This window comes from Ahaetulla prasina, chromosome 1, assembly GCF_028640845.1.
Source record: "Ahaetulla prasina isolate Xishuangbanna chromosome 1, ASM2864084v1, whole genome shotgun sequence".
NCBI lineage: Eukaryota > Metazoa > Chordata > Lepidosauria > Squamata > Colubridae > Ahaetulla > Ahaetulla prasina.
This window is the reverse complement of record NC_080539.1, coordinates 224713078-224735224: the sequence shown is the minus strand read 5'-3', so window position 1 is coordinate 224735224 and position 22147 is coordinate 224713078. Positions and strand designations below refer to the sequence as shown.

At 38.5% G+C, this 22147-nt stretch overlaps 1 protein-coding gene across 1 annotated transcript in view; it reads right to left on the bottom strand.

Annotated features, from left to right (window-relative positions):
- The window catches only part of BAZ2B (bromodomain adjacent to zinc finger domain 2B), a 257806-nt gene extending 239767 nt beyond the window's left edge, over nt 1-18039 (bottom strand). The window contains exon 1 of the mRNA XM_058191992.1: nt 17639-18039. The gene's annotated coding sequence lies outside the window, so the exon portion shown is untranslated. The remainder of the gene's footprint in view (nt 1-17638) is intronic.
- Between the last annotated feature and the right edge of the window lie 4108 nt (nt 18040-22147).

The window sequence follows — 22147 nt, the reverse complement described above, 5'->3', positions numbered from 1 at the left end:
AGCTTTGGAGTTTAGAGTCCACTGGTTCCACGACTATGCCATCTTTGGTATTAGAAGGGATTGTATTATTACAGACATATCCAGTGCACAATCAGGGGTCCTCCTACACTCTTGACCTGTACTTTATGAGAATATGGCAGTTGTGACTAAGAGAGATTTGCACAGTTTAGTCTTGTGCACTACAGGTAGACCTCAACTTATGACCGCAATTGAGCCCAAATTTCTGTTGTTACGTGAGACATTTGGATTAATTTGCATCTTCTACTTGTTTTTACACTTGCTTTCTGATCTGATTTTATGCACCACTCAGAGTCGCTTTGAGTGAATGAGAAGCTATATAAATTTGATTAATAGATAATAATAAATACGGCAATCAAAGGTAGTAGATTCAATAAGCCAACCCAACAACATTGTGGCCTCTTGTTAAGTGATCTTTTTATTTCTATGAGCCCAGAAAAGGTTCCTCAGACAACTTATAGTTTAAAACTTTAAAACAAGTTACGAACTGGAAACCGTTAAACAGCATAATCAAGAGCAGAAAAAAAAAGAGAGCTAAGTTGTTATGTAAGAAACTACTCAAAAGCCACAGGGTTCAAATGTTTTAATAAGTTGCCTCATACTGTACAAAAAGAACAGTTTGTCTTGCTTGGGGGAAACAAATTTTCAAACAGAATTCTGTCACAGAGAAAAGACTGTCTATATTCCCACCAATCAAACTTCTCTTGATGGTGGTTAACAAAACGACTTCTGAAGGAAATCAAATTTTAAACAGGTTCATACTGTATGGGAAAAGATGTGTCTTTCAGATATCCTTTATAGTAAGAAGCATAGAAACTGTAGTTTAAAAAGGGAAACAAGGACATGTTTTCTTGTAAAGCAGTTGATCAGCAAAACAGAAAATAAGTATTAATAGCTTGGAGTTGTTCTGCTTTTCCCCCTGTCCTACAAAGGTTCTATTAATAATTTTTAGCATAACGCAACCTAGAAAATTATGCAAACCAGTATTGCAACAATTCCAATAGTACAATAATTAAACAAAATCTGTTCCTGCATAGGCTCTTCTCCTACTGTATTTAATACTAGCCAGCCTAATAATGCTTAATCAAATCCACACATATTAAATAAGAATAATGTCCAAAGTATTTAGTATTAGGCTAAATAACAGAATACAGTCTCCAAAACACAATGTAGTCAGTATCATATGCAGTTAAAAAAAATTATCTTTCATTGCTCCATAGCTGGCCTTTGTCAGACTTTCCTTTAAGGAACAAAAATAAAAGAAAATTTAGAAAGCACTAAAATATACGGCACAGCTGATGCAGAGAAATGTACTAATGCATCACTGACTTCTTTCATAGAGTGTTACAGATTTTATATTATTGCAATAAATGGCTGATCTGAGAGACGAACAAGGTCTTCTGCATGCAGCGTTCCTCCTATATTATCACTTTTACTCCTAGGCAACATACTTTCAATGGAAGCAAAATTACGTATACAGGCACATTTCAGAAACAATTTGGAGCTGAAATGCTTTTTCACATGCATTAAAGACATGTATTGGAAAAACAAAGATAACAGTAGGTGCTCTTTTTCCAATCTGCAGAGTTTGAAAGAGAGAAGAAGGCTGCACTATATAGCAGAAAATATAGAATTCTCTACTATTCTATAAACATTTATCTAGACTGTCCTAATAATGCCATACAGGGGATAAAAGAATTAAAGGTCATATTGTGTACAATGGTCTAGTCACTCCACACTTATGCTCTAATTCCCCAAAGCCTCACAGGATAGGGTAAATCAGAGAAAAACTACAAGCTTCTAAGCTTAGATCAGGTAAGGAGAATATATTATCATAGCCTTCCTTAACTGGGAAACCTTTAACTGTGCTAGGATTGAAATCCCAGAAAGTGTAATCTAAGAGTATCTAAAAAATACTGTGCACTAACCCAATGAAAGGTAAAGGTTAAGATATAGGCCTAGGACCAATACCAGAATTCAGTACCAAGAACCAATACCTTGAATGTGCAAGTTCACCAGTGTTTAAGGTCCATCCTCAGCCACAAATGCTCAGTGAGGGAACTGTAATCAGTTGGTATCTGTCAGCCCAACTTTTTTCATGTTATATAGAAAAAAAATGGAGAAGTGAATGTAATGTGCACCACCTTCAGCTCCTAGACTAGAGGAAAGGAAGCATATACATCAGAAAGGGGAGAGGGAGAGAGGGGTATGTGTGTGTCTGTGTTCATAACAGGCCTCAAGAAGAGCAGAGAGCTTGGAACAAATAAAAAAAGATGGGGAGTAGGAAATTAGATACCTTCTTTTAAAGAAATATTAATACAGCTCTGTGGTTTTCAAACATAGTCATACCAATGATTCTGGATGAGGGGACTCAATCCTTTCACTCAAGTCCCCCAACCCCTCTTTTTCAGGTGCAGTCAGCCTCATTTTAGAACAGAGACAGTAGCTGTACAATTCCCAAAGTTTCTCCCCATCCCAGTAGACTTACTTAGTTCGGGAAAGCATCTCTTCCTCAGTACCTTTGCTCTGATCAGAGTTTCTTTACCAGTTCATGGCTGCTGTAAGTACTGTGAGGACAATCAATGGACCCTTTCTCTCACTGCTCCAATGAAGCGTGAGTGGGATATAGAGGGAAAGCAAAGGGAATGCAAAATTATATTACTTGTACAATGTGTGAAAGTAAATGCACTCAAAGGAGGAAAGTACACAGGATTAGTTTTTAAAACAACTCTTGGATACAGAGGGTGTTTCTGAATGCTTGTATGTATATAATAAATACTCAACAGGCAACCTAAATAACCTCAACTGGACAAAGCATGTACTTGGACTAATCAAAAAGCCATATGTCATTGTAAAAAGTTTTAGGTTTTTCAGAATGACTGACAGTTCTGAGGCACTAAAGCCTGCAATTAAACTAACTTAAAAGTTAAACCAACTCCTTTCCTGAAATATAGTTTCCAAAGGATTATAGCTATTAAGATTTACAGGATCAGGAATTCTGGTTTAAAAAAAGAAAAAGAAATCAACCTCAATTTAATGGAAAAACGGATGCCCAGCTGCAGATGGCAATGCTAGCTGACGGGAATCAATTCCCATATAGGAACAGGCAATATTTATTTCTGTTAATGCTTTTTTTTAAGAGCTTCCAATATATCCCAATGTTTTTGACAATTTGCCATTTTCTATCCTTCTCTCTCTTATGTATCTGTGGAACAAGTTTTCATCCTATACACAGTGGTGGGATTCTACCGGTTCTGGTGAACTGGTAGTGGCTGTGGTGGGAGGCTCCGCCCACCTGCCTGGATGTCATCACGGATGCTCTGCGCATGCGCAGAGGTGGCATGCGCTTGCTTCGTTCGCGCACATATACTCACATTTCCAACTGGTAGCGAAGGTAAGTGAATACCACTACTGCCTATACACAATGTCAGATTGCCACTTCACTCATCTTTACCTTATGATAGACCAAAGTCTATGGGATGAAAGGTTACAACTTTTCTTAAAGATCTCAGAAAATATTAGCCTACAGTGGATATAAAAAGTCTAGACAGTCCAGTTAAAATGCCAGGTTTTGGAGATGTAAAAAAAAATCAAACCAAAATAAATCACTTCAGAATATTTTCCACCTTTAATATAACATATTAGCTGTACAATTCAATTGAAAAACAAATTGAAATCTTTTAGAGGGAAAATAACAATAACGTCGTTGCATGAGTATGTACAGCCTCTCATAAATAAGGATGTGGCTGTGCATAGAATTAACCAATCACATTCAAACTGATGGTAAACAGTAATCATACTTGCCATCAATTAAATCACTGGAGGTTTTTAAGAAGAGATTGGACTTTCATTGTTTGGATAGGATCTCCTGCTTGAGCAGGGAGCTGGACTAGAAGATCGCCATGGTCCCTTCTAACTCTGTTATTCTGTATTGTGTATTCTGTAAAATAACTCTGATCAAACTCATATAAAGTTCAGCTGTTTGAGTAAGATTTTTCTGACATTTACTCAGTTGCCTCTTATAGCAAAAGATCTCACTGTTGGATGGTATCAGTCAGAAGGCTACAAAACAATTTTCAAGGCACTGAATATACCATGGAACACAGTGAAGAGTCATCAACAAGTGGAGAAAATAGAGCACAGCAGTGACATTACTAGATGTCCTTCAAAAATTGATGAAAAAACAAGGAGAAAACTGATCTGAGAGACTGCCAATTCCTGACAAGTTCTGGTTATATACTACATGTGACAACAATCTCCCTTATTCTTTTTATGTCTGGGCTGTGGGGTAGATGGCAAGATGGAAGCCTTTTCTTACGAAGAAAAATAACCAAACCTGGCTAAAGGTTTGCAAAAACCTACATCAGGTCTGACAAAAACATGTGGGAAAACGTGTTAATGGTCTGATGAGACCTAGGTTGAACTTTCTGGCCAAAATTCCACAAGCACACCATACCCAGAGTGAAGCTTGGTGGTGGTAGCATTATGCCTTGGGGTTGCTTTTCTTCTGCTGGAACTGGGGCTTGAAGCTGGAGGGAGTTATGAACAGTTTCAAACATCATTCAATTTTGGCACAAAAGTTTCAGGCCTCTGCTAAAATGCTGAAGATGAAGAAAAAGGTCACCTTTCAACATGACAATGACACAAAGCATATGTCCAAATTAACAAAAGAATTGTTTCACCAGAAGAAGATCAAAGTTTTGAAATGAACCAGTCAGAGCCTAGGCCTGACTCCAACTAAAAATCTGTGAGGTGACCTGAAGGGGGCTGTGCACAGGAGATGCCCTCACAATCTGACAGATTTGGATTGCTTTTGCAAGGAAGAGATTCCCAAGGCAAGCTGATAGACTCCTACACCAAAAACTGAATGCTGTCATAAAATCAAAAAGTGGTTTAACAAAGTATCAGTTTAAGTTTCTGCACCCTTATGCAATCACATTATTGTATCTTTTTTATTGTAATTTTCCCCCTAAAAGATATGTTTGTTTTTTGATTGAATTGTACAGCTTATATTAATAGGTGGAAAAAAAACTTCTGAAGTGATTTATCTTGGCCTGATTTTTTTTAGATCTCAAAAACATGGCATTTAACATGGGTATGTAGACTTTTTACATCCACTGTATGTAATAGAAGGAACTTCTTAGTTCTTAACTCTTCTTTCAGAAGTTCTCCCCTCTAGCCCCCACCCCCAAGTTACATCTTGAAGGTGAATATTCAAATTAAAGCAAACAATCCAGAGTTCATGTTCTTTTTATTTGTCATGGAAAAAATGGTAACAGGATGCTATTTGAAACATTTTTCTTCCTGACGTAAATCCCACTGAAATTCTGAGTAAACGTATGGTTAAGTCAGAACTTCACATTTACGCTCACAATCTATCTCATGCTTGCCACTTTATCACTAGCCTAGACAGCACCAACACTGCATAATCAATGCCAAATAAATGAGAAACCTGTTTAAATACTGCCATCCTGCTGTGAAGAACACACAATCTGAATAAGAAGCATCACAGAAAGAGGGTTAAAATCAGACAAATGCAGGTACTGACTTGAGTATTTTTTTAAACAAGAAAACTATGTAAAATAAAACAAAGGCTCAGTAATTCCGAAACAACTGCTTTTGAAGTTCAGGTAGTTTATTTTCTGCTGTGCTAGACACTGTGGAAAACTGGTAAGTTTGCTAACTAATTGCTTATGTAGCTCCCTTCACTTTCCCTTTCTTTTCTGCACACAAGTGCATGGCACGTGGGCAAAGTACAAAGCCACTATGCTGCCTTTTAAGACCTGTCACACGAAGAATATAACCTTGGCTGTACTCAGCAAATCCCCTAGTCAGATCAACAGAAGAAATCAAAGGATTGGAAAGGGTTGAAGAATCCTGCTGCCAATATGCAAAACCTAAATTTGCATTTGAGATATATGACACTACAGTTTAATACAGATAATCTCTTCCCAACTTTCGATGCTTTAACATTCCTTCCAGAAGTTTGGTAAAATTAAATATTTAAAACCACATCTTCCCTACATGGTAAGCAGAGCTGAAAGGAAAAACAGCAACCAATTGTTAAAAAATATAAAGATCAATAAATAAGTGACAGGGGTATACACTGAGCTCAATCAGGTTCTGTGAGTGAATAATCAGCCTATATAAGTTTTCAAATGATGGCATGTTGGCTGAAACTTGTAAGTAGCATCCTCAAAAGGACAAATAGGCAACCAGTTTGTGTTTTGACTTAGGACCAGTACCAGAGCAATTCAACAGTTTCCCCTACATGTTAGCTCTGCTAAAGATACAAATAATGGCAAGATTCAGAACAAATAGAGCCAAACTATTGGCATTTCACGCATCAGGTCCATTATCACAGCAGGGATTGTCAATCATTGGAACACTCCTATAACAGCTCAGGCAATATGACAATGATCTTCCAAGAAAAGGGGGGGGGCACACAATCTCTGCAGCATACTCAAAGTCTCCTTGCCAGCTTCATGCTTTTTAATTCATCCAATCAGATTGTCAGCCCTGACCTAGCAAAAGACTTGCATCAAGCTTCAAACATTTAAAAACATCAATCATAAAAACAAAGACAGGACATTGAATTATGCAGTATTAACCTCCAGGGTTTGCATACAAAGACCTTAGATTTATTTATGTCCCAGTGCGTTAAGAGCTTCAGTACACCGTTCTTTGCACCAAACCGGCTGCCAATTTGATGAACCTCTCCGCCCTCAGCAGGAGTGCAGCGTCTTTGATTAATGAGTGCATGCTTGTGGAAAAGTGTAAGGACAGAAAAACAGGGTTAAAAACACACAATTATAGCTCTGCACATCCATTGGACCAGTGCAATAATTATCTTCGAACTGAATTTCCTGTCAGGGAAAACAAATTAAGCAGTTTTTGCTTATAATATAGATTCATCCAAATACTGAAGCCAAACCAGCCTTTCTATATATTTTCTTACAAATACAAATGTAAATGTATGTGCATCTCTCTGCAAGTCTGCTCCCATTCCAATATAACAGCCTTTGATGTCTTTTCTTGAAAATGTTTTCCAAGCCTCCATTTATTTTTTCCTCCAATCTTGAAGACATTAAATGAAAGCAAGCTTTATTTGACTCAAAAGGACAAATCAAAGAGGTAGGTATAAAAGTTTTCTATCTATTATTAGATATTGCCCTTTTGAAGTTAGTGATACTAATGGGCTTATTTATTTCCCTGTTCCTCCCAATCGTAATTGTACAATGGCAACTGAAACACAGCAATCCTCATATTCTTGAAATAAAAGCCACAGGGAATAGTAAATAATCTTTTAACGTTTACTGCCATCTGTGAATATTCTTTTTCTTCAATTTTCAAATCTGAAAGAGAATATGGTCACAAATCCCACAAAGGGAATAGTAAAACATCAACAGTTAAAAATAAAGGAGATTAGGTCACAAACGGATAATGTTTGTAAAATAATTTATAGTTGTAATATTATATGTGAAGGAATATATATAGAAATAAGGGATAATGGGACAATAACTATATTTAAAGAAAAGTAAGGGGAAAATGTAAATAATAGAAGACTACTATTACAAAATTGTTGTAAAAAGGGAATATATGTTTTGTGTTTGTGTTTGTCATGTCCTGTTGTTTTAAAAATAAAGAGATTTTAAAAAATAAATAAAGCAGATTCTTACTCTAAAGATCCATTACAGCTTCATGTTCATTATTAATCTAATCTCCACAAAACCAAAAGACCAATATCTGTTGTTATTGCCTCACCAAGTATGATTTATTATAATACATTATTTACAGCAGTATTTTCAATATAAAATAAAAAACAGCATATAGTAGTTTCCCTTTTGCGATTATCCTGCCATTTAAAGAACTTTGCTATGCAATGAGCAGAAATCAACGTATTCATTCTACTGGTATGGTGTTACAGACACTTTTTGGTAATTGCTTCAAAAAAAGGGGGAGGGATGAAGGTAATGTTACCATTTTTGTGGCATTTAGCTCTAAAGATAAATATTTAAGAGCTTGACTACTTTATAAAAATATTAGCAATTAAGGTTAATAAGATTAGTCATTTAGGAATAAGCCTTCCTTGAACTAAGCAGGAATTACCCTACACACAAAGGATCGCACAAGATCGAGTTGTAAACAAAACCCAGAAGTATGTTACTTGTTGAGGTTGAGAATCAGAACAAGAAGCCTCTTCTTTTTCAACTCTGAAATGTCAAAAGTAGTAATTCACTGGGAAATATATATTAATTTTTTTTTAAAAAATCTTTCAAACAGAAGTTTGCCTTCAACATGTGCAAAGTGACCTAAATAGGAGGGGGAGCTAATATACCAATTGACAAAACAGGCAACAAAGGAAGGAGGAACCAGTATTCACAATCTTTCTCCCACCACACTTTTTGCACTCCCAACAGGATTGAAAACTGCGCTCAAAATTATACCATACTAATTCATTAGCAGGAAATACATGAGTGTATCTGATGGCTGTGTTCTCGTTTGCTATACGAGAACCAGGAAAGGACTATCAAGTATCAGGTTGGAAGTATGATGCAAATGCAAATGCAATTTTTGCTGGAAGATACTTTACTAGTGTACTTTTTAAACCACACAGACATACTTAAGATAATGATGTGCATACTAGAAAAACAATGAAATTATTTCAAGCCAATGGTGGCCTTTAGCAGCTTAACAAAACTAGCATTTCAAATCAACTCTGAACATATTGCAAACATTATTTTTCCTTTGCAATGGAGTTTCAGCTATTACATAGCTGAAATATTCTGAAATATTCCTGCAATAGTGGAAAATTTGGTTGCATTGTGCATGTTAAAGCCAGTATATACCCCAAATATGATCTCCTTTGAAATAATGCATTGGTTGAGTTCATTTTGACCTGTTTCTCTTCCTTTTAAATGGAAAGGCATTTATTTGTCCTTCTAATTTAGGTCTGTTCCCTTTGCTAAAATGAATGGAGAAGCCTCGGCAAGCAAGATAGCTCTTTTGCTAAAACCCTTAGTCAGAAATCTGCAGCAAATCAGACTGTATCTATACAACATGTGTTCTTCATATACACAAAGACTATCAAAAAGATATTGCACATACAGCCAGATCAGGTCAATGGCAAAACATCAATTTGCACTATACAAATATCCCCTTTAAAATCCTTGACTAAAATTAGCAAGAGCTACAACTTTATGCACACAACTTCATGCAAAATCTTCTTTCTGTTCATTTGCTAGTTGCAAAAAAAAGGTAACTAGTGCTGAATCCAATGGCACTTAACTTCTAAATAGACAGACCACAATCATGCTGACGATCTTCCTGAAATCAAGAAATCCAGAGTCCAGATATCCATCTAAGATGTTTATTTAAATAAAAGATTGGAAATCATACATAAGCATACTCTTTCCCCGATCTCAATAAATATTTTATTTCTACCCCGTTTTCACTCGGTTCAAATTATGCAAATATTTATTTTTATTTTACTACGCCAACACACTGCTCTAATCATCAACTGAACTCTTACAAGCCTACCTTTGGTAAACAAGATTAAAACTAGATTAAAGAAACAAGATTACATAGTGTAATATTCCTATATAAAACATAGGTACTTTACTTCTAACAGTTCTTCAAAATAAATATCTCTGATTGCAAGCGGCTAGAAAAGTTGTCATAAAATAGGCCCTACCAAATATATATATATACTTATGTTACAGATTCTTTTTCTATTGGAGTATGCAAAGCATTAGAAAGGGGGGGGCTTCACAAAACTTTAATGTGAAACACTTCTGATCTTTTCTAAGGTTCTTTGAAAGCTCTACTCAGATGTGTGTGCATATACAGACACATCCCTATATATTCAGTAGCAGAGATTGCAAAGCAGCTCTTAAATGCTTTGTGCATCCCTACTTATTCTGGATGGTCAAAAGGGTGGGAGAGAAAAAATTATGTGTGACTACATGAACTGAACTTGAAATTAAATGTATGGCTGATCACCAAAAAAAGTTTTTTCCTGTGCTAACTATTCAATATTGTATCTGTTATTCAGCATCTGAGAAGCAATTCTACTCACTGGGCAGAAGCCCATCTCTAATTACAGTGGGACTTTCCTTTGCTCTTCTTTCCTCATACATGTCCCAATTCTAATCTAGAGGAGGCACCAATTAGATCAAAATATACAAGGACAATATTTATGGCTTTGCAAGTGGATAATTCACAATCACCTTCCCATTAGAGTAGATCCACTGAAAGCATCTTTCTTGGGAAAAGCTGTTGGTAGAGCAGCATTTCATTGGGTGAGGGAGGTCAAGACCTGGTGGTGTCATCTCTGGGGTGTTTTGAGCCCCCTGGAATGGCCTCTCCCAGGGTGAAATTGATTTCATGCAGAAGAGCTTTCCAGAAGTTAGTTATAATCCTATTTTAGCGGGCTTTGGGATGTTTATGTAATGTTGTTGTTATGTGACTTGAGCAACCTGATTATTTATAGCTTACTGTGAACATTCTAACGGTACATTATTGTCATAAGGTGTGTGGTAGGTAGATTTAATAACTAAAACAAATAAACAAGTTTTTCAGGCTAAAAGAAATTTTTTTCTAGCCAAACACAGGATCAAATTATACATTGTATTACAATTATACTGTAATTAGCAGATATCCTTTTGTTTTTTACCACTGGGAGTGAGAGAGATTTTTATTAGCAGTTCTTACCTAACAAGTATTGAGATAATTTTAAATTTTCTGGACTCCTTGATTTTACTAGTAACTCTTCCGCAAAGCACCTAATATATGTACAGTATATGACACATAAGGTACATGACTTAAGGAAGAAAGTCCCAAATAGTGTTTCCCCCACCCCCACGTTGGGAAACTACCCCATAATTAATATAGTTATTATTGGTGCAAGCAAGGTTTGTTGGGGTCACCTATTCAAAATAAAAATGGATCCCAGCTTCAACAAGAAAAATCAAGACAAGCTTCTAGGCTTAACATAGCTTCATACTCAATCACATGAAAGACCCATTCAACATTATTGGATCGCGAACATGACCAACATCAATCCCCTTGGATTCATGGGCCTACTCTTTAATTATATCCAGAGCCTTCACACCCATATACACAAAACACACACAAAATAATGAACCATCTTGAAAACAGCTCAAACAATTTCCAAAGAATCAAGCAACTTGCATAACTTTGTGGAAGGATGCTTTCTATTCTGTTTGACTCTGGCTGTTCTGAATTTTAATAGCAACCCCTAGTTGATTTTTTTAACCAAAGATGGTAGGACTTCTACATGCAAAGCACAGACTCTCTCACTGAGCTATGGATCACTGGAACCAAGTCTCTCTCTCTCTGCCTTTACTATTAGCTAGGGCCCAGTAACTATGAATAGGACTGTACCCTGAGCTGGAAGATCCTCCTTTGAATCCCAGTTCAGCAGCCACAAAATCACTAGGTAACATTAGAAAATCCATTTTTCTCTTAGCTTCAGGTCGCCAAATAGAATATGTTGATAATGATATTTATCACTCAGATAATAAGCATGGAATGCTTTGAATACTTGAAATGTGCTATACAAATGCTACTCTTATTTTAATAATTCTTTCAAGTTTTCTCCCCTGACTATAAACAGTGCATATGAAATGGTTTTCTTAACCATCTATCTTACAGAATATGCACCTTCTCCATTGCTTGATTTCATTAAAGCACGGATTCATTTGCAGATCAATTTTCAAGCAGCCTTCCAATGCGAATACATAATTGTCCGTCTTACTAACTTTGTCAGCATTTTTCCTGCCTATCCCAGCATTTTTTAAATACATTTATTTTAAAAAGAAAAGATCAGAGGTTTGTTGTCAAAAAGTGTTCAATATAAACGACCAACTAGCAAATCCCTCAAGGTAATAACACTGGAAAGCCTCAACTACAATTTCCAAATACAGACATTTCTGCTAATGCTTCTCCTCCTTGAAAGCAGATTAGTACCTTCCCAATATTCAGCTCACTACAATAAAGACAAATATACTTTTAATCCTGTAACAGAGAAAATCTGTGAATTATATTGCACTCTAGGCCTTAATCTATTACATACAAGACCTATTGTTTTTCATTGGACTTAAGTGTGCCGAACTGTGCTGGATTGTGATAATTACTTTTAAAGCTGAAATGTACTCTTGAAAATAAATAACAGCATGTAGCCAATCTTACCCACTACTCCTCTACCTATGAAGGCTAGAAGGAGAATGGTGTCAGTACTGAGACTATTTCTATCCCACTGTGTTCTTTTTTCTATATAAAAAGTTTTTATTGGTCAAAAAAGATTTATGCAAATACATATCAGGTATGGTAAATTTTCATTTTTCTTATACATGATAAGAATTTTGCTCAAAATTTTAAACACATACAACAGCCATATGGCAAGCAGGTGATACGAAGTAGCTAAGTTCCAATCTTACATACACAATAAGGAAGGGTCAAGAATAATCAGAATATCATACGAAAGAGAATAAGGAAAACCAACACAATACCAAATATCTTTGTCACTTCCTAGTTTTGGATCTCAGAACTCTGGGCTCAGCCTGACCCAATTCCAGGGCCGCAACAGCGGCAGCTGCCTCCGCCCCATGGTCTATAACCTCCCCTTCTTCAATTCCTGGGTCATCTAAATCCAGGAGGGCTTTGTGTTCCTCCACGTAGGCCGCAGCCTCCGCAATTGTACTAATTTTTTTCGTAATGCCCTCCCGGAAAATCATCAATCCCTCTGGCATCAGCCATCTGAAGCCCACTCCCTTCTGGTACAATTTGCTTGATAAAAAGTAATATTTCTTTCTCATTTCACGTACCTGTCTGGGAATCTGCCTCAGAATGGCTATCTCCCTGCCCCTATAAGTCAGTGCCCCACTCCTATGTTTTCTAAGAATTTCATCTCTCGTCTCTCTTTTCACAAATTTGACATGAACCTCTCTAGGAACTGCATGCGTGCGTGCATATTGTGAATTAACTCTATAAACTCGATCCACATCCCAATTCATAAAATCAACACCTCTCCCAAGAAATTCTCCCAACAGTTTAGTCACAACATCTCTCAAGTCTTCTTGGTCCACTTCTTCCAAATTTTGAAACCTAAGGAAATAAGACATTTTATCCATCTGTAGTCCAAGCACAGCATTGCTTGTCGTCTCCCCTCTTTTCTGCACTGCCCGCATCTCACCCTCCAGACCTTCCACTTTCTGCTTATTTTCTGCTGAGACTTGTTGAGTATCCTTTAAATCCTTTTGGATAGTCACAATTTCTGCTCTTATTTCATCCAGTTTCTTGTCCATATTAGATAACTTTTCCAGAATTCTCTCCATTTCTCCAGCAGTTGGTCTCTGACCTTTTGCCATTTAAAAAAAAAATTTTTCCCACTGTGTTCTTCTTATAAGTTTTAAAGTCTTTTATGCTACATCTTTAGGAACAAACTCTTTATATTCTAGGAAAAAATAATGAAGATTATTGAGCATCTAGACACAATCAAATCACAGCACATCTTTCCACTGATTTACGGAGATCCAAAAGAAAGATAGGCCTTCCTTGCAACTGTGATATTCTACATCTTGGGCAGGAACATAAAAGTACAACAAAGACATTAACAATTGCAGTTCAAGCTGGGAGTGACTGTTCTGTTTCAATTCAGTGACACCACTAATGGCTTCTTAGCAGCTCCATGAAATCAACCAGCTGTCAGGCTGATGCATCAGAAGGAACAGTTATGCTCCCCTAAGAAAAAGCAACACATCAGGATGTTTGGCAAAACATCTGCTCCTTTGCACTGCGGTTTTATAATAAACATGCAAACAAAGAAATGAGGGGGGGAAAGGAGAAAGGCACCAGAAAGCAAATGTTTCCACTGCCCCGTATCTAAATTTGAAATAAGTGTCTTTTGAGGAAGCAAATCAGAACAGAATCAAAACCAGCTATTTGTGCGTTACCATTACACCGAAGTTGTAATGGTTTATTCTACACCCATCACCAAACAGAAGGTGCATTATTTAAGTGATGTACAAATGTACTTTAAAAGTGCTGGTACTTAAAGAAGATATTAACACCCAGATATAATCTATAACTAATTCTCTCTCAGACACACACACATACAATACACACGAACAGAAATGTTAACAATGTCATGATGTATATGGTACTACAGCTAACTTTAAAACTGGGTCTCAGTTGGAATGTAGAACTACATTATAGTAAATAAGTATTGTGCAGTTAAAAAGTCCAAGGAACATATTGCTTAAAATATATCTATCTAATAATTTCAGAGAACAACAACAACAGTACAGCTAATCGCCCATTAAAGAAAAAAGAAAACCAAAAACTCCTAAATTTCAAACCCTTATATTTACTATCTATTAAACTTTCAGGCATAAAACTATAGAGGCATGCATTAACAGGTTATGTTATTACAGCATTTCAAGATCAGCATTACTCCAAGAATTAAAAATAAAATGATTTCTTGCCAGAACAGATCTAAACTATCTGAAATTATTTGAACATTTGAAATGAAACTCTTAAATATTTAAGACTTCCAACTCTCCTATGTATACCCAATATGGAAAATTGTTACAACTCTAATTTTCTCAGGATTTCATGCTTTACTGATTATGCATCATAAAATATGGGCACGGTTTACAATAGGTGTGAGGTATCAAATGTATTAACTGCCATTTTCTTAAACTGCTTCTGTGGCTCACCATTTATAATCTGTCAAATCTTCCAGGCACTTTTGCATGTATAATTTAAAGCCATCTGTTCTATGTGCTTTTAACTATTTCAACGTTTTCATCTACCTAAGATCCACATAACTGGCAGCCATTCAATTCAACCAAGCTTTCTGAAGTGGATTTTTTTCAAAGAAATAAAGAAAAAAAGGCAAGAAAGGAAGAGACATATTAACGTAAATAGTTTAATTTTGTAAACATGAAAGTATAATTCCAAACCAAACACAAAAATACACTAAATCTGTCATTCAGTTTTAACTGTATTGAAGAAAAGAACTTCTTGACATACTAAAAAGATTCCTTTTAATTTCCATTTAATTATAGTAAATGGTAGGGTTTTTCTTTTCTTCTACACACAAAAACAAAGGAAATGCACACTAAACACAAGGAATTTCATGAGATGTTAATGCAAATGTTACAGAGATGTTAGAGTAAATAAAAACAAATGCAAGAAGCATGAAAGTAGAAGTCCGCTTAATGATTTTATTATATATGAAGTGCTCAATGTTTCATTAAGTTTTGCCCTACGATCAGGGTAACTTTATAAAATAAAAAGGGGTGTCTTTTGAGAAATAAATTGAATAATACTTTTTCTGGTTTCCCTTTTCACAAGCAAAGACATCAAGGTGAGATGATGCAACTAAGATGTTTTGTGTTTTAATCTTGTTAGGGAGCAATTGAGAACTTAGCATACTAATAGTATTTTGATAACCATAGCATCTGGGACACAATCCACAGGTCCTTTCCAGAATGGGGGCAGGGTATGGTATTGGTAAGAAACACAATCCACAAACTTTAAAAATATATATAGCTGCAGCCTGACATACTTTTTTGTGTCCTCAATTATGCCAGGAAGATTATTAAGCACTATCCTCACCTAAAAATGGTTCAAGCACACAAGTACAGTATTTGCAAATGAAAATACTTATTTTTCACACAATTCCTATGTGTAGTATTATCATTTAAACCTGGTAATTAACAAAAAAAAATCTATGGGTGAAAACTGAAACACCACAAAGAATATAGTCTGCCCTATAGAAAACCAAGTCTTTCTCCACCTGTCCCAAAAATTCAAGCCGTGCAACTCCTTCAGTGCATTTTATAAATGTAAATTATAACCTTCAATCGCAGCTTAAAACTTGCTCGACCAGAAATCCTTTGAAAGAAAACAAACATCCAAGAACGCAACGTTGTAGTAGGGAAAGGAGAGGGAGGGGAGGAAAAAAAATCCCTTTTAAACTTTACATGACGTCACTATCCGTCCTTGTAAGATTGCCTAAACTTTGTGGGTTATTCACCAGGACTTGAACCGTTTCATCTTCTTATCCTTTAAAAGACACACACACACGCAGACCCGGACTTGGATTCTTTTTTTTTTTTAAAAAGCCCAAGATGGCGAAAGGCTTGTTGTTTAGAGGGCAGAAAAATGGAGGATATTGTAATATACACAAAGGGATAAATTTCAACAACTCGGCTAAAGGCAGCAGCTGCGTCTCCGGCTTTATAAGGAAGCAACACACACAAAAGACCGGAGGGAGGGGGGGAGAGAGAAAGAAAAGAGAGAAGAGAGGTTGTTGGAGAAAAGAAAGAAGCAAATGCCCCGAGAAGCAGCCGCGACTCCCGCCCGTCCTCCCCCCATCCTTCTTAAGCTTTACCCACACCCCGCTTTTTGCAAAGCGGCCGCAGCCTCGGATTCAACGCGGGCCGGGGCGCGTTTAAAAAAGAAAAGAAAAAGAAAAAGCATTGAAAGCGGGAGGGCGGGAGGGGGAGTTGACTGTGAAAGCGGAGGGGAGGGGAAAGAGACAGGCACGGCCGGGGACCTCGAGGCGGGCGAGGGAGCCGCGGACTCCCCTGTGCCCTCCTTCCCCGGGGAAAGAAGGGGTGTACCTTCTCCTACTCTTGGGGGGCGGGGAGGTGGCGGGGAAGCCCAAGCGGGGAGAGAGAGAGCGAGCAACCGCCCCATAGCTGAGGCTGGCTAGCTGGCTGTCACGCTCAAAGTCGCTTGAGCAAACGGAGGAGGAGGAAGAAGCAGCAGCGATTCAAGCAGCCAGGCAGGGCGAGAGGGCACAAAAGCGCAGCGGCAGATCCGAAGCGAGGAAGGTCGCGGGTGGGCGGGTGGGCGAGCGAGCGGGCGGGCACAGAAAGACTCCCGAAATCGCGCCCCCCCCCTTCCGAGTCGGAGACTTTTATTGCGAGCCACGGGAGGGGGGGTGAGTGGGAGGGTGAGGGCGGTGGTACTGGAAGGGTGTTGCAAAAAAAAACAAAAAACCACCCCGCCTGGCACCAAAGGTGTCCCCCCCCACCCTCGACGAGGAGCCGCGGCCCCACCCCCCCCCCCCTCCCACGTCCCCGAGCCGGTGTTAATCTACCCGCCCCTCCTGTCTGTCGGGCACAAGGTCAGTTTCACTTTGCTCTACTAGTTGAGCCACCGCTACGGCAGACGCACCGAGCCGGCGACTCGTCTCTGCGTGTCTGTGTTATCGGTCTGCGGATGACCGTGTGGAGAGACCGAAAGATAAGACGGGCGCCCAAGCGAACGCCCCCTCGGATGCACAAGCCAGCAGCGCCCCGGCAACAAAGAACGGCCGCAGAGGACCGCCAGATACTTCCGAAGCTGCCTGGAGCGTCTTCCCCACCCCGCGCCATCCTCGGTTTCTCCCTCCGTCCCTTTTTTTTTTTTTTCCCCTCTGCCGCTCCCCCCATTCCCGCCGCGATCCCCGGCTTGGAAACCCGAGTTCGGGGTGCCTCGGCCGGCAGCACAACTTGCGCTTCCCCCTTTGAAGCCACCTTTTCCCCCTCCTCCACCTTCACCACCACCTCCTCCTCCTCCTCCGGAATCGATTCCAACTCACCTTTGCAATTGAGACGCCAAGCGAGGGCTCTCCTCGCTCCCTTCCCCACACACACTCACACACACGCACGCGCGCGCGCGAGCTCCGCTCCGCTTGTGTGATCTGGATGCTGGGAACGCTGCCTTCCTCCAAACAGGCTGGAGAAGGGAGTGAAGAAAGACCGGGCCGGGGAAGGAGAGGAGGGAAGGCGGGGGGGGGGGGGAGAGTTGGAAGAGAGAGAGAAAAGGAGGGGGGTGAATCTAACTCGAAGGATTCATGATAGATAACACGCCTCGTTCCCGCTCCGTCTCTGCTTTTTAGTTCGTTCCAGCGGCGGCAGCTTGAAGCCGATTCAGCTCTCCTCTCAAGGTTTATTCAGCTTCACTTCCAGGCGAAGGCTTCACCGACCCAAAGTGACGTCAACCAACTCGCTCCTCTCTTTCTAACAATGAAAGTTGCTGTTAAAGAGACCGGGGGGGGGGCGGTTTGGTTTGTGAGAGAAAAAGAGAGAGAGAGAGAAAGAGAATTGTTTTATCTCCTTTCAGCTTCGGCAATACAAGACATTGTCGGGCCAAAGAGAAGCCGCAACAGCAGGCCGGTGGTGGGGGGGAACCCGGGGGCGCCGTTGCTGCTCTAAAGTTCATCCTCTTGCTTTGCTCGCGTTTCGGACCCCTCGAGGAGCATCCTCTCAAGTTTGGAAGAAAGTTGAGCCGCTTTGTTTTGGGGAAGGGAGAGCACTGTTCGCTCGTGCCCCCCTCCCCAAAAAAAGGAAGGGGCTGGCTAGACGTGGATCTCTCAGGCGGGGTCCCAAAACGAATGCATCGCCGGGAAATGGTCACTAACATTTTTTAGGGAAGTGTAAATTTGGGGGAGTGGAGGTTGTTGTAAACGCTCAGCGCAGAAAGGGGCAGATCCAATTCCCTCCGGAGTAAGGAGTGTGCAGGCTACCCAGTGATGCAGGCACACTCGGAGTAAAAGGAAAAGAAGAGCCAGTGAGTTGGCCATTCTTCCATCTCCTCCCTCCCCAAGATAAATGCTAACTTCCCTCGGCCAATAATAGTCTCCTTTAAACGAAAGAATATCAAAAGATGCCCCCATAATTCTTTTAAGTAGCATTTTGCATCCTCATTAAGACCACAGCAAGATGGCAAAATGTGTTTTCAGTACCCAAGCATCAGCTCTTGGCCTTTTTGCTATTTATAAACATTCTAATATATGGGGAAGTGCATATTGCACTTATTGCAGAGGCAGATAAATTACATCTTTCTCTGTCATTTTCCAGAAAAAAGACAGAGAAATGCAAAATACTTCTTTAAAACATTAATCAGTTTTCTGTTTCAGTAGTTTCTAAAACCTCTCCTGGCACTGGATTAAAGTCATGCTAAGTCAGGGTTAAAGTACACTGCAAGCAAACCATTGCTTCCTGTAAACTATAAAACATATAACCTTAAACCTACAAGGGAGAAGAGATTTTGACTAGAACTAGCAAAGTGCAAGAGGATATTATTGGTTTTGGCACTCTGAAATTGGAGCATGCAAATTGCTAACAATTGTTTGCATTGAGTAGGGCCCTCTAAAATCTGCAGGTTTTTTTAACATCAGTTCTGAACAAAAGCTGGTTGCAACATCAAAATTATATGCATATGTAGATACCATTGTCCTGGGTTTCCTCTTCAGACCCTGGCTGTGATTTTAATTGTGCTGGAGGATCTTCATTAGTATTAGCGCATAGAAAGATTTCACAAAGCTGCTTCATTAGGAGAAGAAGAAAAAAACAACTCTTGGCAGGCTAGGTCTTTTTGCATGCAATGAGAATGTCAGCCTTACCTCGGTCATTTGTAACATAATAAGTGCAAGCACAATGATTGCAATGCAAGAACCACTGGGGGAAGGGCTAAATATCCTGCCCATCTAACAAGGCTATCTGAAAATCTCCTCATTACATAGGAAAATGTATTCCAAAAGGGGAAAAAAATGTAGAAATAATGTCTTAGCAAGTTGATGACAAAATCTCAGTTAATGACCTACAATTTTAATTGTGCAATTGGTGGTAGTTTGTTTCATTCCTAGTATTCACTTTCAGCAGCAAAATTGTGCTAGCATTTATTGATTTTTTGTGTGTGTGCTGCCACATTCCCGGAATACAGATTTTAATCATTTCACTATTCCACACTCGGTAATTTCATTAAAAAACTGGAGCCTTCCATCCTCAGAAAAGCATTTAATTTCAGTGACACACAATTTCTCTTAGCAGTGAACTATCTGAACAGTAAAAGCTGGCCTATAGTTCAAATGCATAATTTAATCCTGGGTTTCTTCATGCTCTGCATTCCTTTGAAGCTATAATTTGAGTAACTACCTAATAACACTAATAAGAACAATGATTTCCTTATAATATATTATTAACCCACATTTAATTAACTCAAAGGCCAAAGTCTGTACATGTTTGATTGGGTCACTAGTTCTATAACCTCACAATTTACTAATAATATTCTTGGAGTTAAAATATGGCATAAGAATATAGTTATAAATATAGACAATCAGATATCTCACTCAGAAAGCTGTGGATCAAAAACTAATACCTTTCTTAGAAGATCAGTTTTTACCTCTCTTTTAAAAGACAACAGGGCTTTAAAATACACAAAAGTAAACCAGGTATTTAGATAATGCACAGAGTAAATGGTAAGAGTTTTCAGACCCTGAAAAAAAATCCATCATTGGAAGAAAAATCTCAGCTAATAATGTCAGGATAAAAACTGTCAACCACATGTAATAGAAGAGGTAAAGAAAAGTCATTTCATTGTATTGGGTAGTACAGTATAAAATGTTTATAGAGCAGCAAACTTAAAAAATGCATTGTTGCAAATCTAACTATAGATAAAGGAACAACAACTGCCATCTTAGCAAGCATCAGATTTTTTTGCATTGCTGGATTGTCGTCTGGAACAAAACACTTGGTCATCTAGATACACAGGAATCAAGTGGTTGTTAATAACTATCATATACTTGACAATATCTTAAGATGCCATCCCATTCAGAAGAACAATGTTACAAGCAAGCCTCCATCTTTCTCATGCTTTGCTTTTTCAAATGTTATATTTACATGGCATTGAAATAATATTTGCTTCAACTCACTGTGAAACAGTATTGGAATTAGGGATGGAGGCTTCAGTTTGCATTTTAAAATATAATAAAATCCACTAATGGTGTTTGTAGTCAAAATCAAGTGGAATTCCCATATAAAAAGTGATAACTATCTTTGGCTTTCAGTTCTTGGAGTCTCAGAACCAATGCTCCCCATGGAAAAAATATTCATATCAAAATGCCCGTTATTATATGATAACCATAATCCAAAGGTATAATTCTTTGTTGTATTCTGACTGCATATAAGTATAACCCCCACCCACCCCATTCCTAAATAATTCCTAAATATGGCTTTCTCGTCATAATCTGGGCCTTTTTTCCCCCCAAAAAAAGTTGTGGGAAAGTATCTAGCCTGGATGAATTAAATTTAAAATCATTTCCATCTTTCTAAGTTTTCACCCTTTGTGAAAACCCCACTGATGTGCCACTTCCTATTTTGATCCCCTGTTCTTTGCTGCCTTTGCCTTCTTTCTCCAGGAAATGTTTTGACATGTTTCCGTCAATTTTCTGCAATCTACCTAACAGTTACTGACTATGGAAATAACTGGAAGAAGACACCTGCTGCAATCATAGAAAAGGAAATTCTTGGAATGTTACCTAGGCTTGGCATATGTAAATGAACTCTGTGCCTTGGTATGTATTTGGGTTGCGCAAAGCATTCGTAGCAAGGTTGCTTTTTTTCCATATTAAATATGTTATTTAAGTTTTGTGCGCTGGCAAAATAATATTTAATTAATTGTAGTGTAACTCTTAAAGAGCATTGCTTTATTTGAAGTAAGGGTCCCCCAAATCAGCATTACTATTTGACACTGCTGCTTTTTGCAGGAACATAATAGGGAACTGAGCAGCTGACTCCAATGAGTCTTGCCCATCATTATTAATTTTCTAGTTAAACTTCCAAGGAGCTTGACATTTTCTGGGTGCCCAGTCTAAAAACAACAGTGGCTTTAGGAGGCAGGAACCCCAATGTGTGCAATCATGTCAATAGGAAAGGTGAGGCCTGTATCTGCAAGATTATTTCCAATTTGTGTGACCTGCTGCTGAAATCTGCCACATTTTGATGTGTTTTGCAATGCTCACAATAATCATGGTGAGAGCAGTTGCATGATAACAATGAAGAAGCTATTGGAAAGTATATATTATATGCAGTAGGGCTGCAAAGCTAGGCATACTTACCCAGAGGTTAGATCCACTGAACTCAGCGGGGTTTATTTCTTATTAGACCCCTATGGGATTTCCCTGCGAGAACATAACATCAGGGGGAAAAATTTTGCAAAGTGTGCATCGACCATGTTTCTAGTAAAAGATGGAAGCATTTGTAGGAAGGACGTGCTATGAATTGGAAAGAAAAAGCACTATAGTAGATTTATTTAAAAAGCTAAATAT